General features: G+C 40.9%; 1 long non-coding RNA gene across 1 annotated transcript in view; it reads left to right on the forward strand.

Annotated features, from left to right (window-relative positions):
* The first annotated feature begins 1,010 nt into the window (after positions 1-1,010).
* The window catches only part of LOC142108543 (uncharacterized), a 53,468-nt gene continuing 34,737 nt past the window's right edge, over positions 1,011-19,741 (forward strand). The window contains exon 1 of the long non-coding RNA XR_012680172.1: positions 1,011-1,385. This is a non-coding gene — a long non-coding RNA (uncharacterized LOC142108543). The remainder of the gene's footprint in view (positions 1,386-19,741) is intronic.

Raw genomic sequence — 19,741 nt, forward strand, 5'->3', positions numbered from 1 at the left:
TACATAATGGCGCCCAACGTGGGGCTCGAGCACAACAGATGGAGAAAGTGCTTGCAGGATACAGGAACTGAGAGCAGTGTGCCCAGCCGGAGAAACACCCTTGGGACACCATGTCTGACCGTCTCTAGGTGCCCAACAGAGACCAAGGGTAATGAGGAGGTAAAGCAAGTTGTTTGCTGAGTAGTTCTGTCCAGGACAGTATATGGAGCAGCAGTGTGCTTGTTGCTGAGACTTGTAGTGCCACTTATCCCAGCTGAGTGGGAAGCAAAAGAAGAAAAGGTTCAACATGTGAGGTGCAATTACAATGCAGTCTGTATATTGCCTTTCCTGAGGATTTGGGGAAGCAAAGAGAGGCAGGCTGTGCAAGTGACGTCTGTATATTGCCCTTCCGGAGGATTAGGGGGAGCAAAGAAAGGCAGATCGTCCACGTTGGAGAGAAAGGGGGGGAAGACAACCCCGCTGGTCAAATACCACCCCTGCATATATTGCTGAGATGTATTTGTTGGGAGGGGCCCATGAGAGCCACCTGTCTCTTTTTGACCCAGGAGGGGGGAGACATGGGCAGGCACGGGCAGGTGCTACATTGCTTTGGCATAAAGCCACATTTGAATGTACATTGAAAGAAAGCAGGACACCTGTGACTCACATGTTTACATCCATTGGGGTGTTGTGGGGTATGCAATGTGAAATGTGTTTTATATTGATACTGCCATTGTATTGCTATGTATGTATTCACTTTACACTGTGATTTTTCATGCAATAGTGATGTAGAAAAGTTTACATGTGTGTGGTCATATGTGAGTTAGGTGTGAGTGAGATTAGCTAGGCAGCCCCATTAGGTGTAGTTTAGGGTGCCCAGCTAATCGGGGGAGAATGTAACACCCCCCTAGTGGTGTTTTAGTTAAACCTTTACCGCAGTGAATAGAGGAGGGGTCACCTAGAGGGTAAGATAGAAGTTTCTGAAAAGTTACATAAACTGGTTACCATGGTGATAACCCAGCCCAGCCTGTGAGACTAAGTGAGAGGAAGGAGGGGCTGTCATTAAGGGGGGATAGGAACTGAGAAGGGAGACACAAGAGGAGAGTGGTAGCTGGGGACCTGGGGTGGAAGCTCCCAGGCTCCCCCAGCATTCCCTGGAAGTCTGAGCATGGTGACTGAGCCAGGGCAAGGAATGTGTGCCCTGGATGAGGGGGAGAACTCCATGCCACTATAGAGAACCCAAGAGAGAGGGGGACACTTCGCATGGAAGAGGCCCTGGAGTGAGGGCTGCTACAAGAGGCAAGGTAGCTGTAGTGTCAGATCCTGAGGCTGAGAGTACACAGAGTGACGTGTCAGAGCACAGGAGACATCATCCCCGCAGAGGAGGGATGAGCTGCAGTTGAGAGGTACACAGAGTGTGTCAGAGCTGCATGGAGGAGAGGCTGCCTGCCTATTAGCATCCATGCATGTGCCCCTGCAGAAAGGGTATCTGCAGTGAGTATGGAGTGTAAGAGAGACCAATGATTTATGTTACATAACATCTGGATAACATTAAGAACTGTGCAGGAGGAGTAATGAGATATATTTGCAACCATATTCGTATTGCTCATTAAGAACTGTGCTGGAGAGAGTAAGGAGCTGTACATATATTTCTTTATTGCTGCAACCATTATGATTATCGTGCTGGAGGAAGAGTGTAAATAAAGAGTTGAGTTTGTTATAGAGATGGTCTGGCGCCCAAATTATTGTGACTTCTATTACACTGCACCAAAGTGACATTACCTGTGTCCCACTAACTACAAAGAAACACCTGCATGTGCAGGGACCCCCTGATCATTTACACCCATGCCCATCAGCTAGCCAGGGCTTGAGAAGGAGGTGCACTGTGTACCCTTTGCACCCCACACTACACACAGTGACAGGGGGTTACATACATATGGAAGTTTAGTGTAAGAATGCATTCTTTGGGCTAGATTTACTAAACTGCGGGTTTGAAAAAGTGGAGATGTTGCCTATAGCAACCAATCAGTTTCTAGCTGTCATTTTATAGAATGCACTAAATAAATGACAGCTAGAATCTGATTGGTTGCTATAGGCAATATCTCCAGTTTTCCAAACCCGCAGATTAGTAATATAACACTTTTTTGTTAAATCTATTATTGGAATAGATTTCTTATTGAATCAATCATGGAAAGAAATCATTAGGGTCTCGCTAATCTTTAACACATGAGACAGCTACATGATGAGAGTACATCTCTCTCTATTTAAAGACAGTCATTTGGAGATCAAGTTACATTGCTTAAGAAAGTCTGCATGAGGCAGACGAAACACGTTGCAAATTGTGTGTCTCTTTATTTTAACCAACCATTACCAATTGTAAGGATTTCAACTAGAGGCGATATCTTACACTCGGAACTGCTGACTATGAACTGCCTCAGAGAGGAACTTATTTGCAGCTACTAAATATCTGTCCGGGCAGTGACTTTGGTGTGCACCACGAAGGAAGCTCATTTTGTTTCCCGCTAGCAGCCAGCAACATGCTAGAGGATCATGTAAATGGAAGACCTCTATCCAACTCCTGACTTCGGGTGAGTGTTTACAAACGGACTATTACTATTCCATTATGTGAAATTATTGTTGAGTTTCTGGAGGTGTGTGGACATCGCACTCCATTCATGCTCGATCCTCCAGCTGGCCAGGAAGAAAGAACTATATTGTCATACTTTACACACTTTTACCTGATAAGGATTTCTTTGGATGAAAGATATGTGTCAGGATCTGCCTGCAAGCCCTTGCAGTGCATGCGGCTTTGCCTGGCAGCTCCTGCCTCCTGGACTATCAGACTTTACTATTGTGTGTTTGCAGCAGTACCTCTATCCTCCAGAGGTGCTGCTATTGTGCCTTTCTTGTTGCATCAGGGGTTGACCTGTTCACCTATTATCCCATGCACCTGGGTGTGTTTCATTTATACCTGTCACTTCCAGCATTCATTGCTGGTTATTGATGTTACACTCTGTGGTCACATCCTGTTATTCATTGTTGTTACTTCCTCCTGCTGTGCTCCTGGGTTTATGCTGCTTGGAATCTCTACATACATTCTGCGTACCTGTATCATCTATGACCTGGTATTTACCTCTGAATTTCCCTGCACTTGCTGCCTGGAATCTCCTGTTTACCTGCAACTGCCATATACCTGGTAATTACTGCAAAGCTAATTATTACATCTTCTGTTCATACTCTTCAGCAAATAAACATTGAATGTTTTTCACCTTAATCGTGGCTCCTTAGCTGTATTCCTGCATTGATTCGTGACAAAATGCCACTCTAATCCACAAATTATTTTGAATAAGTTATTAGGACTACTTCAAATATCCTGGTTGGTTGGTAATGAAACACAATCTCCATTGATGAAGATATAGGGGTAATTTGCCAACATTATTCAGTATGTTTTTTGTTTTTATTATGCTTATTGAATATATAATATAGGTGATTTTATGCTTAATAAATGTGTATATTTATATTGGGTCGCTACAGTGTATTGACTATGATACAAGTGTCACCTGCGCAGTTCAATTTTGCTTTATTTCTGTTATCTTTAATGGGGGATTAACACTACCTCTGCTGAACTGCTTCACTTGATACCTTTTTTGATATTGTTTAATTTGTTTTGACCCATCACGTGTATTTATTTTTAGCGCCCAAGATTAAGTGGTGTTTTTTAGTAATTCTGTGCAGTTTGACGATATTTACAGATCATCCTTTCAGTTCTTAATGGCTAAGAGAGGGAGTCCAGGACAGAAAACAACACAATGACCCTCTCTGGACCCAATCCCCGTTAATTTCTGTGGGTGGCATAATTGTAAACTTTACATCTTGAACAGACAGATCCTGAATGGTAAGTTTCTAGACCTCTGTATCCAGCAAAGTGTTTAACATAGAGTTTCGTCAGGTGCCCCAAGGGAAAAATTTTGTCAAGTCCCGGTCTCCATCCTCTCTACTGGAGTTGCAGGTGTTTCAAGACAAAATGTACTAAAGGCAAGGCTCTTGTTCCTTCTAACTAGGAAGACACCAGTTTCTACTCAAAAGATGGTGCTGGTATAAAAATTGTAAATCAACATCAAGGATTCCTCAGGTTACTTATTCAGGGATATCACTTCCAGCTCACCTACCTTTTATTTGTCTTTTCCACATCTCTAAGGACTTTCACCAAATATTAGTGGTCCTTATATCCGCTCTCAGAAAACGTGGACGATTCCTTTGGTCGTATTTAGACAACATTCTTGTCATGGGAACATCAGAACACATTGCCAAGAGTATGACACAACAGGTGATATTGTTCCTACGTCAGCACCACTGGATTGTCAACATAACAAAAAGTCTTCTTGTGCCCTCTCAACAACTGCAGTTCTTGGGAATTCATTTAGCTAGTATAAAAGTCTCAAGGACAGATTTCAACAATGACTTGTCTTCATCTCTTAGGGATGTTCTCTTCTGCCATCATTATTAATCCATCTGCATTGTGGTATATGCGAGACCTTCAACTGTATCTACACACCCAGTTGGATTGCAACTCAGATCCTCTAGATCAAGCAGTCAGAATTTCAAAGATCACAAAAGAGTCACAAGAATGGTGGCAGCATCCAAGTTTAAGAAATCAAGAATGATTCTTTAAGAACCTGAGTGGATGGTGTCCATAACAGATTCAAGCTCCACAGGTTGGGGAGCTAATCTGCTTACAAAAGTGATACAAGACACATGGCTAAACGAAAGACATCTGCACACAAATATTTTGGAAATGAGAGCATATTGGCGTGCAACTCAGCATTCTCAGTCTTTCCTACAAAACAAGCATCTCAAGATCTTTTCTGACAACAAAACAGTGGTTGATTTTAGAAACAAGATATTAGCATTCTACACCTTCAGTGTAGTGAACTCGTTGGCTCTAGTAAAGTCCTGGGGTCTCTAAATGCAGGTGCCAATATAGACTCTGTTAGATATGTATGCTAAAGTTCTGATGAGTCCCATTAAGAGTCAATCCATTATAAGGGCTGTCATGTAGTGCTTAAAGGAAAATAAATTAACAACAAGTATAATTCTCTTATTTTAAAGTGATATTATTAACTTGCTGCTCCTGCATCTTTGGACATAGCCTTCCACGCAGGTGTGACACAACCAGCCAGCTTCCTGCTTTGTGTTGCAGTGGCTGCACCCAGGTGTAAAGAACTCATACAGTTTTGGATGCACCCACACAGCAAATGTTAGCTGTCCTACATTAATTTGAGACTTTTTTTAATAGAAGTACATTCCAAGAAAACTGTTAACAGCTTTAAAAAAGAGTGTTCCCATAGAACTCATTGTAATTTTACATGCGCATTGAACACCTATGAACCATGCATGTAAGGCCATAAATTATGCATGTCAGAAGGCCTGTTTTTACAGGTCCATTCGCTTGCGATTTTTTTAGGACATTCAGCATTAAAGTCTGTTTGTAAAGATTTGAGGACACCCATTAAGTGGGGCGGAGGAATGGCTAGTGACAAGAAGATGGTAGCTCTGGTGCAGGGGAAAGGGGAGCTTTGCCCCATATTAGGTATCAGGAAGTGGTCGTGGGTGGATTCAAATCACAGTAGCTCCTCCAAGGAGTCCACATTGTGCGAAGAGTAGAGGGAGTGTTGTGTAAAGTGGCTGTTATACTCTCCATGTGATAGGTCGCCCAAATATTCTGAATAGCGTCTGACAACGAGGGTGCAACAGACAATGCTTTTTTAGCAAGGTTTAAACAACACTTAATAACACATTAAACTTAAGAGTGTAGATTGGAGATGAAAAGATATAAAAAAGTGTTTAATAGAAAAAAAAAGTAGGACATGCAGTAGCTCTTTTCAAACCAATGCCCATATCAGGTTTGGAGTATAGACCTGGGATAAAAGCAAATAAAATATCAAATTTATTGGACATGGGTAAACATATCTAAAGATTTACTTTCTGAAAATGTTTTATACAAGTTATCACGCAACAATTTAATATAATGAAAGTTTGCATTTTAATTATGCAATCTAATAAGAGAATAAGAAAATAATAATATGGAAAACTTTTTTTTTTAATAAAAATTGTCAATAAAATAGATTTTCAAAACCTGGTAACACTGGTAAGTGTTGGATCTCCTATGGCTCTAATGTGATCATTCAGAACCAATCGGACATCTGTCAAACTTCCAACAGTTTAATTATGTCACAGGAAATTTCTCAATTACACATTGAGCATCCACCTGCCAGATCATTCTCTCATTAATACTTAAAGATACTTATACCTGCCTATATATATGCTAATAATGACAATTTATAAAAAAAAACCATTAAGGTTGTTCACACAGGTGATTTAACATATACTTACGTATAAGTTTTCTGTTCACTAATGTATTTAATGTGTAATTGGTGTAGGTGAAAGGTCTTCTTTAATAATGAAAGAGTTAAAATGGATAATTAAATAAACTCAAACCTAGTTATGATTTTACAACCGGTACAGGGAGATCACCAGGTATTTTGCCCATAAATCTATGTATGTCAAGGAGATTTTTTAATGTCTGAGAAATTTTCTACCTCATCTGGTTAATCTAAGGCTAAACATATACACAAAATGAAGACAACTTTAAAAACACAGTGGTGCACCCATCTGCAAAGCTGGGCTGCATTTGACGTTAAGCAGATCCCTCCTGTAGGAAGGACTGCAGCTCTCCTTAGACCCTTTTCTTACAGAGTGGTCCCCTCCCCTTATCCGAGCAGAACTAGTTCCATATGGGTGTGAGGTTGCAGTGTGGAATCCTGATAAATTGCTGTGCACATTGCGGGCAGCGCCAACATTAGAAGGAGAGAGCCAGCATCCAACAAAATCTTATCCAAAGCACTAGAGGAAGAAGAAGGAGGGTGAAAAACGGAGGATAAGGGGGTGGGGATGTCAATTTTTCTTAGTGGCAGGAAGAATTTTTATAAACATCTGTATTACCTAAACGGACAGATGGGGGAGTGGGTGGATTTTCTTATCGACTGAATGTGGAGAGGATGCAAGCCCTTGCCAAATAATATTTGATACCGATAATATGGTAAAGTACAGTCTTGTGGACCTGAGCACTATAAAAGAGCATCAATATTCTTTATTTAAAAAACAACAACAAAACTTTAAGGGGGAGATTTACTAAAGTGCAATTTAACCAAACCGCTGATTTTTATGCTATTGGAAGTGTGGTTAGTAAACTATGCGATTTACTAAAGTTAAACTGCTCATCAAACTGCATGAACCAAAACTGCAAAGACTCAAACTGCATTTGAGGTTTGAAGACCGTGCCGGGATACAAACCGCCTCACTTATCAATCGGAGGTTTGACAAGCCACAAGGTCAACTGTTGCTGAATTGTCAAAAACAAAAACGTGGTTGTGACAGGCGAGGTAGCTCAACCCCCATGCTGTTTGGTCTTGCTTGGCAGAATGGGTAAAAAATGTAAATAATAAGAAATAGTCCAAAAGATGAAAAAGAAAAAAAGGGGTGCCGGGTAGTATAGCATTATTTATTCCAAACAGAAAAAAATAGATAATAAAAATGTACATGTTATGGAGTGTTCACGTATGTGGAACAGTGCTAGAAATAACTAGCTAGGTTGACACTTGCTTGATTTTTTTTGCATTACTGGCACCCATTTGATGTAAATCTAGCAGTCCTCTAGGGGGTGCCCGAAAATAATTATTGTACTTCTCATCCAAAAAGTACCAGACTAATGCTACATAGCTCTGTGCCACTCCCGGTACCTCTTGAAGCGGGGTACGAGGGGAGGAACAGAAGACTGTAAAATATATATATATATATATATATATATATATATATATATATATATATATATATACACACAGTTAGTGACACAGACACACTTCAGGTGATACACACACAAACACCTTCTTCCTTTTACTTTGCTTTTTATTGTCATGATATCCCCCTGAGGAAGTCTGAGTGAGATGAAATACATCGAGGAGGAGGAGGGTCCTGTAGTAGCACCCTCATTGTGTGGAGCATCTGTGCCCAGTTTTCACCTGTTGAGGTTTCCTGACATCTTATCCACGGAAGTGGGATTACAGGCAGTGGATGGAATGACCCGGAAGTGAGCAGTAGCAACCAAGCGTGATTATACAGATAAGCTTGATGATTTTCTCTTTTTGATACGCATAGTAATGGTGACGGGATATATATGGATCTACCACTGGTCTGACCATACTACACTATATATAGTACTTATCCTTCTCTCTGTATGAGCGCACGAAATTGGAGTAAATATACATGTTTCAAGTGACACTATCCAGAGTCCTGGTTTGAAGAGCACTTTCCAAGTCCAGTTCTATATAATTGTGTGTGTATGTATGTGTGTGTGTGTATATATATATATATATATATATATATATATATACACACACACACACACACAAATATATATATGTACACATATATTAGTGACACAGGCACATTTCAGGTGATACACACACACACAAACACCTTCTTGCTTTTACTTTGCTTTTTATTGTCAGGATGGCAAAGTAATTCATAAAGTTTGCACACTTTCTTGTGACCCTTACTCTAAAATAACAGAGACCAGCTCCTAGACACCGCCCACTGTCACGCTATACTAAAGAAAAAGAAGAAAAAGACAGGCTTAAATAGTTTACCCTCTTCCCACAGCCCGAACTTGGTGGGCAGATGACACTCCCACCTTGCCTTTAAAAAGGAGTCCTCTGCAGGTGCTCTGTTTGTTTGCAGACACACTCTGTCAGCTGGCTGCTAGCTGTGGATAGAGATGCTTTTAAACCACTTCAAAATATGTCAGTTAAATCAGACTCTTCACTATTATTTTGTCACACATATGTCTTCCACCTGTATCTCTTAAACTTAGTTGTACTTGTGTACAAATGTGTAACTGTTTGCAGCCTCTCACTGCAGATTGCCAACTAAATACCTAACTCCTCTTTGAGACGCCTGTGGCAAACCACCTCCTTTGTCACTATAACTATATAATCGCTCAGTGTGTCCTTTGGAACAGTCCTGTTTTTGCTAGGGTCTGGGTAACACTAGAGGCGGAAGGTCTGGGGATGCTTACTCCTGCCTCCCTTCTGTGGATTCCAAGGGCACGTCGCCCCAAAAAAGTCTCATCCCATAATTTCCCACTCTTTGGCTATATGGGACTCATCCATCGGACTCTATGGTCTCTCTCCGCATCCATCACCAATTATCCCCCTTCTTAATAACCCTGATTTACCTCCTGGTCTACACCATTCTGCATTCCTTCCGTGGCATTCTCGAGGGATACGTTTCCTAAAGGACATAACCCGCGATTTAACATTTCCCCAATTTGCGGACATTCAAACTAAAATTGACCTGCCCACACGGATATTTTATCAATTCCTGCAAATTCGCAAATTTGACTCCTTTTTCCAAACTACGTCTTATTTCTCAACACCCCACAATTGAAACATTGTGTCTGCGCCAGGCATCGACGTCAGGTCTTATTTCTAATATCTACTCTGAACTAATTGCTCCCTCTACTCCTTCTCGAGACCCTCATGAGATGTCATGGGAACATGACCTGTGCTCTCCTCTTGATGATGAGGAGTGGTCGGAAATTCGGGACAATGCTGCCTCCAGCTCAATCTGCGTTCGGATAAAGGAAAATGTTTACAAACTCCTCTACCGATGGTACTATGTTCCAACTCGACTACAAAAGATACTGCCTGATTCCTCTGACAGATGTTGGCGTCTATGCTCTGGCGCGGGCTCTTTCTTACATATATGGTGGGACTGCCCCAAATTGATTCCCTTCTGGCGCGAAATTAAAGCTTTGATAGAAATGTTAATTCAAACCCCCTTACCTTTTGACCCTAAATTTTTCCTTTTATCCCTCGGGTTCCCCACGGCCACTAGACACCAAAATAAACTTGCTCGTCACATTATTTCAGCGGCCACATGTCAAATCGCCATAGATTGGAAACAGGCTGGCCCCCCCTTCATTCTCCGCTGTAACTAATAGGATTTGGCATACGCATAAGATGGAATACATGACTAGCATTATACGAAACATGGCAAATCTTTTAACAAGGTCTGGGACCCCTGGATGTCTCACTTTCAATACCGCTCCCCCTTTACCTAATCGTACCCCCTCCCCTTACGTAACCCCTTCCCCCCCCTTCTCATTGCCTCTGACTCAAGAGGAATTCCCCACGTACCTCCCCTTCTCCCCCTCGACCTCTCATCTTCTCGTTTATCTTCCTCTTTCTCTTCCTTCTCCTTTTCTTTCTTCTCTTTTAAATATAAAAAATGCCGGGCTTTATTTCATAGAAACTGTGCTATTTTATCTCTGAAGCACGGAGAGTTCTACTTCACAATCCTATGTACTGAATATATTCTGTTTGATATAACATGTATCCTTTTTCACTGTTAATTCTTTTTTGACCGTTAATAAACAATTGTTTAAAAAAAATAAAAAAAATAAAAATATGGCATACAGCACCACTTAACAATTGCTTACATGCCAGGACAAAATGGTGTGTGTGAGCGTGTAAATGGCACAATTGTTGAAAAAGCACAGTCAATGCTAGGCTTAAAAAAAACGTTTTTGGGCAGAAGCAGTGTCCACTGCAGTTTACCTAAAAACTGTTCACCCAAAGTAGCTGTAAAAGGCAAAACACCACTAGAAGCGTGATCTGGTAGGAAGCCATGTATCAGTCATCTCTGTGTCTTCGGCTGTAAAGTGTATGAGTGTATTCCCAAAGAAAAAAGGCGAAAGTTAGATCCAAGGTCAGTAGAATATATCATGCTTGGATACTGTCAAAATAGCAAAGGATGTACACTTTGGGACATTACAAACAAACAGCTCATAAAGTCATGAACAGACACCATTTAGTAAAATGGTCGAAAATCAGCAACCACAACAATGATATGTAACACTGGATGTACAGGCAACGGAAAGCGTGTTTGAACCTGAAAGTGTGATTACAGATATTAAATCAGAAAGCAGAGGTTCTGGGAGAAGTAACAGAGAAATTCCCATTAGAACATATTGCAATTGAATTTGCCTATATAGCTTTCTGTGAATCACAGAATATCCAGGAAGCAAAATCAAGTAATGACTGTAAGTGGAAATCGGCAATAGACACAGAGCTGACAGTTCTCAATGACAACCAAACAGGGACCGTTACAATCGATCAACAGGCATACAGTCATGGCAATAAGTTTTGAGAATGACACAAATATTATTTTTCACAAAGTCTGTTGCCTCAGTTTTTATTATGGCAATTTGCATATACTACAGAATGTCTGTCACGGGCACTAGGAGTTGCTTACCCAAGTTTCACCAGATGGAAGTCTGCTAGAGAGGTGGGGTTATGGCACGCACCTCAAAGCAGGCAGGTGAATGATTGGAGCGACACAACAGCAGGAGAGTAGAGATAGTCTGAGGAAGTCAGCGACTTGCAGCTATGGTTAGAGGAAAGTAAGCGACTTGGAGCAGTAAACTGGAGGCTGAAGATAATGTAGACACGAGGAGTGGACGTGGATAGGTGATGGTAGGTAGAGGAGGAGTCAGTAGTCTGCGTACAGCAAGTTGTACCACTGTAGTGATGGGAAGAATAGTACTGGTGCAGGTAGGTAGCAGGGTAGTCGGTGGTCTGCGTTCAGCAAGTTGTACCACCGCTATGGTGAGGAGTCTGGTCCAGGTGTAGGTAGGTAAAAGGAGAGTCAGTGGTCTGCGTATAGCAAGTTGTACCACCGCTGTGATTGGAGGAGTTGTCCAGGTGCGGGTAGGTAGCAGGGAAGTCAGTGGTCTGTGTGCAGCAAGTTGTACCATTGCTGTGAGAAGGAATGAGGACTTGTCCAGCTGCAGGAGAGTGAAGTTGAAAGGCAAACTGTGGCTGTATGGAAACAGCGCGAGTAGAGCAATGTCTTGCTAGGCAGAGATGGAAGGCACAATGAATAGTCTGTATGGAGTAGATGCCTTGCAGGGAGGAGAAGCTGGTCACAGCAGATATGCACAATAACGCTAAGTAGTAGCGTAAGGAGATATCATAGCTTGAGTGAAAGCTTGTCCTAAATGAGGCAATGCAGTAACACAGTCTATATGGGTACTTGTACCCTGTGCAGCAAACAACAATGGATACAACTGGTATGCGAGCAATAGGCAATAGTCAATAGTCAGTAGAGCATACCCAGTTGTGTAGATCCGGAATCAGCTGAGAAGTAAAGTGTTGTAGCGGTATGGGAACCGCCGCTGAGTTGAGCAGGGAGCAGCGTGGAAGCTGAAGCACGAGTAGAGCTGAAAGCAGTTTGGAAACTGCACACAGGAGTAGAGCTGGAAGCAGTTTGGAAACTGCACACAGGAGTAGAGCTGGAAGCAGTTTGGAAACTGCACACAGGAGTAGAGCTGGAAGCAGTTTGGAAACTGCACACAGGAGTAGAGCTGGAAGCAGTTTGGAAACTGCACACAGGAGTAGAGCTGGAAGCAGTTTGGAAACTGCACACAGGAGTAGAGCTGGAAGCAGTTTGGAAACTGCACACACCTATAGAAGTTCACTGGGAGTGAGACTTCAAGATCAGGCAACTACCTAAGGCTGCAGGTGCCTTAAGTAGGGAGGGGTGATTGATCCATCAATCACATTAGTGGTCAGGTGTAGTTGTTAAAGGGACCTGCGCATGCCCAGTGCGACAGGATGGCGGACGGCCGCGGTTCCACACTGGTGTGAGCAGGAAAGATGGAGAACCACGTACCAGAGTGGAGGCACTCACACTCCGGTGAGTGACAATGTCATAAAGAGTGATCAGATGAATTGCAATTAATTTCAAAATCCCTCTTTGCCATGACAATGAACTTTATCCCAAAAACAACATTTCCACTGCATTTTAGGCCTGCCGCAAAAGGACCAGTTGACATCAGGTCAGTGATTCTCTCATTAACACAGAGTGTTGATGAGGACAAGGCTGGAGATCACTCTGTCATGCTAATTAAGGTAGAATAACAGACTGGAAGCTTTAAAAGGAGGGTGGTGCTTGAAAGCATTGTTCTTCCTCTGTTAACCATGGTTACTTGTAAGGAAACAAATGCAGTCATAATTGATTTGCACAAAAAGGGCTTCACAGGCAAGGATATTGTTGCTGGTAAGATTGTACCTAATCAACCATTTATCGGATCATCAAGAACTTTAAGGAGAGAGGTTCAAAGTTGTGAAGAAGGCTTCAGGGCACCCAAGAACACCCAGGAAGCGCCAAGACCATCTCCTAAAGTTGATTCAGCTGCAGGATCGGTGTACCACCAGTGCAGAGCTTGCTCAGGAATGGCAGCAGGCAGATGTGAGTGCATCTGCACACACAGTGAGGCAAAGACATTTGGAGGATGGCCTGGTGTCAAGAAGGCCAGCAAAGAAGCCACTTCTCTCCAGGAAAAACATCAGGGACAGACTGATATTCTGCAAAACGTACAGGGATTGGACTGCTGAGGACTAGGGTAAAGTCATTTTCTCTGATGAATCTCCTTTCAGATTGTTTGGGGCATCTGGAAAAAAGCTTGTCCGGAGAAGGAAAGGTGAGCACCATCATCAGTCCTGTGTCATGCCAACAGTAAAGCATTCGGAGACCATTCATGTGTGGGGTTGCCTCTCAGCCAAGGGAGTGGGCTCACTCACAAAACATCCTCCAAGAGCAACTTCTCTTAACCATCCAAGAACAGTTTGGTGACGAACAATGCCTTTTCCAGCATAATGCAGAACCTTTCCATAAGGCAAAAGTGATAACTAAGTGGCTCAGGGATCAAAACATGGAAATTTTAGGCCCATGGCCAGGAAACTCCCCAGACCTTAATCCCATTGAGAACTTGTGGTCAGTTCTCAAGAGGTGGGTGGACAAAAGCCAACAAATTCTGACAAACTCCAAGCATTGATTAGGCAAGAATGGGCAGCCATCAGTCAAGCATGTGGCCCAGAAGTTGATTGATAGCATACCAGGGAGAATTACAGAGGTTTTCAAAAAGAAGGGTCAACACTGCAAATATTGACTCTTTGCATAAACTTAAATGTCAATAAAAGACTTTGACTTATGAAATGCTTGTAATTTTACTTCAGTATGCCATAGCAACATCTGAATAAAAGGTCTAAAAACACTGAAGCAACTTTGTGAAAATCAATACTTGTGTAATTCTCAAAACTTTTGCCCATGACTGTACATTGAGACACTACTTACAAAATATGGTATGTCTGATGCAAAACCAATATGTCCTATAGACAAAAGCTTAAAAATGACAAAAGAACTTTCACCAACAAGCAGCGATTAGATGAAACAGGTCCCCTGCCAAAACTCTGTTGGAACCTTGATATATTCTAGTGTTGGTACTCGCCCTGACATAACACATGCAGTAAGCCGTGTAAGTCAGTTTGCCATCAATCCTGGGAGACTACATTGGATTGCAATTAAAAGAATCCAGAGATACCTGAAAGGCACAAGTCATTTAAAGTTGAAATTTACAAAACCTAAAAAGTCAACTTTGTGTAATACCGAATGGGGATCAGATAAGGATGACCATCGTTCATACACAGGATATCTATTTGTATTAGCAGACACAGCCATCAGCTGGGCAAGTAGAAAGCAACCCATTGTTGCTTTATCCACCACCGAGGCAGAATACATGGCATTAACAGAAACCGCTAAGGAAGACTTCATTTGAGTTAGTCTCATCTTGGTAAAGAAGGCCTATCAACATCAATGTGAGCTACGTGGCTAGCAAGGATAATGCCACTGACATGTTATTATTATTATTATTATTATTATTATTATTATTCTTTATCTATAGGGCGCCACAAAATTTCTGCAGCGCTGTACAGAGACAGACATAAGACCATACAGGGTAAGAACAGTACCGAACATTAAACAAATATTACCAGGACTTCAAACACTCCTAACATAGCTTGCATATTGAAGTAGGAGGAGAAGAATAGGTAGAGAAACAAGGGGGAAGAGGGCCCTGCTAATATGAGCTTACATCCTAGAGGGAGGGCAAACAGAGAGGAGGCTCAAAGTGAGTGAAAGGAAGTGATCAAGTGCAAGAGGGGGGGAGAGAGAGGGTAAGACATTCAAGTATGTATAGAAGATCAGGTGGATGGCTGGTAGGTTTTGAGGAAAAGATGAGTTTGAGTGCCCATTTGAAGGAGCACAATTTAGTGGACAGTAGGATGGAGCGTGAGGGGTCGTTCCAATGAAGAGAGTCAGCCCGGGAGAAGTCTTGGATTCTGGATTGGGATGAGGTGATCATGGTGGAGAAGAGGCAACGGTCATTGGCCGACTGCAGGGAACGGGATGGAGTGTGAATGGAGAGGAGGTTAGAAATGTTATCGAAAGAACTGGCATCACCATTGTTAAATATATTCTTGTCGAGATGTGGACTGGAATGAATAATTAATAATTGTTAATATGACTAACCTTTTTTCTTAATACAGGAAAAAGACTTTATCACAAGATGTGTTTGGTAAAGTATAAATGTTTTTCTTGTAACAGGAGATATCGCTAAGCGAGGGGGGTGTTAATATGGAGCGCTACTCTCCATCTCCCAACTTGGTAGCGGTGTCCCCTGTGATCCAGTGAAGACAGGAAGTGGAACAGCCGCCAGCCATCCGCAACGCTCTACTGAGCATGCACAGACAGGAAGTTTGGTTCTCCGCAGATTCTTCCAGTGACAATTGAACTGTAAAGATGTATATAATTGAAGCCGCATCTGTTTTGTGTAAAACCTATACTAGGTGAAGCGGAGACACAGAATATATATGAGCAGCCTGTTCACTGACATTGCCCACAATATAAGCTTACTACCATCTGCATATATGAATTAGAGATGGTCACTGACCCCCGTGTTTTGGTTTTGGATTCGGTTTTGGATCTGGATTACCGTCGTGTTTTGCAAAACCGCCATAGCGTGTTTTGGTTTTGGTTTTGTTTGGTTTTGTTTTGCTATTTTGTTGGAAAAGCAATGTTTTTGGGCCTAAACTAACCCAATTTAGTGCTCCAACTGTTTTAGAGATAAGTAATCTAATTGTAGAGGTAATAAATCATCCAAAAAACAGTTTAATTCTTCGTTGGTAGGCCTTCATTTATTATACACACAAAAGAGATTGTCTTCCTCTCCATCTATGCATATTGGCGATGCAGCCATCGTCTTTGGATGTATATTACACCCTACACTTATAGTTAAATATGTAAAGAAATGGAAAAATGCAGTTTGGTTTCTGTCTCTATAGGCCCCCTTCCACTTGTTTACAAAACAAAAAAATTCAGCCGTTATAGACTGTACAATATTAATTGACATGGAGAAAGCCAGTTTGTTTTTTGTCTCTCTAGGCTCCCCTCCACTTGTATAAAATACAAAAAAAATTCAGCCGTTATAGACTGTACAAGATTAAGAGAAATGGACAAAGGCAGTTTAGGGTCACTCTGTCTATGACACCCTACCCTTAAGGAGAAATTGCCCAAACAGCAGCCTTTCAAGACAGTACGTGATATGGAAATGCCACAAGTCCCTTTCCTCTTTGGGGGTAGATTGCACCCTACACTTACATAGAAAGTTTTAAAAAGAGGTTATCGTCATCATCTTCAGCTTCATCCTCACCTTCATCAGTGTGTACGTCATCATCACAGACTATCAATTCCTCGCCGCTTGAATCCGCCATTAGATTTGGAAACACTCTGTTGTTTGACATCGTCTTGGCCAGATGACGTACTGGGAACACTAACATTAGTACTGGTGACAGAACCTGGTTGCTCATTCTGATCATATGTGGACTGCTTTGAATCCATTCTGAGCGCAAAGCACTTGTAGTGGTAAAAATTATTTGGTAGATACTGCTGAAGGATATGACTTTTGACAGCCAGAAATATTTATGCACAATTAGGGGGGACACCCCAAAAGCACTGAGGAGTGCTAAAAATTATTTGGTAAGATGCTGCTGACAGATCTGACTTTTGACAGACAGAAATATTTATGCACAATTATGGGGGACACCCCAAAAGCACTGGGGAGTGCTAAAAATTATTTGGTAAGATGCTGCTGACAGATCTGACTTTTGACAGCCAGAAATATTTATGCACAATTATGGGGGACACCACAAAAGCACTGGGGAGTGCCAAATATTAAAACAAAATTATAAACCTCTATCCTCCTCTCTTCTCTAGCGATGTTTGTTAGAGCAATTGCTTCTTGTGGTTTAACATCTACCACCAATGCCGCTGACACCTATTATATATAACAGCAGAAGTGCACAGATAATTGGCTTCTTCCAAAAAACATAACTGAGCCATCTCCATGTTTCACAGTAGGTATGGTGTTCTTTTCTTTTTCATTTTTTCATTTGTGGATATAGAGCTAACATCAGGGCCATCTTAACAACATTATGGGCCCCAGGGCAATGCAGCGCACCAGGGCCCCTATATATATATAGATATATGTAAAAAAAAAAAAAGTTTTGTATATGTATACATATATATATTTCTTATAAAAAATTTCTTATAACAGCAATTTACAGTTGTCTGGCCTTATAAAATGCTGATTTCTATGAAAAGTTAAGCTTGCACTTGTAACTTGTTCAACATAAAATAACACAAGTACTCACTTGTTTAACATCAGAAGCCAATTGCTTAATAGAGCAGAATTGAAGCATATGTGGCCACTATTGATGTTCACCTTCTTACAACATTACTAGAAGGTGTCCCCTCTGCCGAGTAATAGACAGATGAGACTTTCTCCCACTGTTACTATAATATGTGGAGTGGTCATAGCAGGGTGTGGAATATCGCTATAATTCAAATATTTATACGGATGCCAACAAATATGTCCAGACCATTTTAGAATATATTTGGAGAATAAGCAATAATTTATCTTTCACTGTTTCTTTGCTTCATTTTATAACATACCAAAGGTTTGCTGGTATACATGAGATGATAGCTTTTAATTTAATCACTTTTCAGAGGAATGAAGCATTGTTTCAATATGCTGTAAGGGTACCAACAAATGTGTCCACATCTGTATGCACACACTGTATTTAGTATGGAGTGCCCACCAAATAAATATTAGAATATAATACTTGCCCATGTGTCATCCAGCAAAGAAGAAGAGAGAAAGGATCCACTCACAGGGTAATTTCAAATATCTACTTTTATCACTTTAAGTATTTGTCTTTATTAAAAAATAATGTATAAGGCCTAAAGAATAAAATAGGTTGAATTTTATCCAACATATAGAATAAAGAAACTATAATGTGCAATTGATCAATAATTAAAAATAGGAACAATTTCATGAAAACAAAAATCCAGGGACAAATCTTTAAAACCTGGCACAGTCCTGAAAATCGGACAGGTGGATACTATGTGTTCCTTCCATCCAAAGTTAGGCCTTGGTTATTAGCTAGTCTCTGAGATCAACCATGTACATGTACATTACTGTTTATGTGACATACTGTACATATACAGTATATTCTATTTTATTTGTTTTCTGTATGTCTTTGCACAGAAAAAATAGATGTATTGGAGAGAGGGAGAAATAGAGTTTGGGAGCAGCAAAAATGATGCCATTCTACAAAGCCTGTGCTTGGAAAGGCCCTACTCACATCTAACATCCAAAAAGTCACCTCCCCTTAGTAGACATAGTATGATCCACACGAAAGACATAATAGTTATAACAAAATGACCCACATCTGTCCTTGTATCCTCTCCACCTTAGGGACTGTGAACATTAGTCCTCATTTGTGAGCTTGCCTAGCTGACTATCTCTTTTTAGGCACTTATTTCATAGATGCTATGTTTTAGGTGCTCAGTGACAAGGGACCACACTTTTGGGTTCATGTCATGATGTACAGTGCCACCTATTTAAACCCACTAAAAGTATTCTCCAAGTCCTTAGCAGGAACAGGCTGTGTTCATTTTTATTGTACCTAAACATTATTCTGTCTGACCATATGTTTTTGACCTGGTATGTGCTGGAATGTGATTGGTTGTGAATTTGACCTTGGATTGAAATATGTTTCAGAACTATTTCTGCCAGCTACAATCTGGTCTGGTAATATTGACTAGAATTCCTGTATTTTTCTTTTCATTAGATTAGCTATGGGGACTTTAGGAAGTGGAAGAATTGCAAGAAAGAAATAGTGTTAGGGCTTCCATATAATTATATAGCTCTCTTATGGGGAAATATAAGATGACATCTTTGCCATGGTTGGGACCAGAAGATAGACTCAGTTAGATAAAGCATATCCAACTGGTCTTGTTCTTAAAGTATGGGATGAAATTACATTAAAGGGTAAGCTGTCTACATATGTCTCCCTACTAATGCCCTTAAGTATTAAATCGATGATTTAACCCTTGTTTATCAGAAGGCTAATAAACTGAGAATTCTCCATCTCCTCTCTAAAAACAGAAGTAGCAATTACCTTACTCGGATTATTGGAAATACATACAATGCATTTATTAAATAGATTCTCTTCGACAAAAAAAGAGAGATTAAAAGATATTATATAGCTTTTGAAAGTCTGATCACTAATTATTTTGTGAACAAACTAAGAATATCCACTTTTTATAGCGCAATGAATGAATCAGTCAGAGATAAGATCCATATCATATCAGGGTGTAGTAAAGAGCATTAAGTAAACAAACTGACAAAGGAGACAAGGAGAACATATAAGTCTACATCATCATCATCCTCATCATTATA

The sequence above is a fragment of the Mixophyes fleayi genome, chromosome 1 (assembly GCF_038048845.1).
Source record: "Mixophyes fleayi isolate aMixFle1 chromosome 1, aMixFle1.hap1, whole genome shotgun sequence".
NCBI lineage: Eukaryota > Metazoa > Chordata > Amphibia > Anura > Limnodynastidae > Mixophyes > Mixophyes fleayi.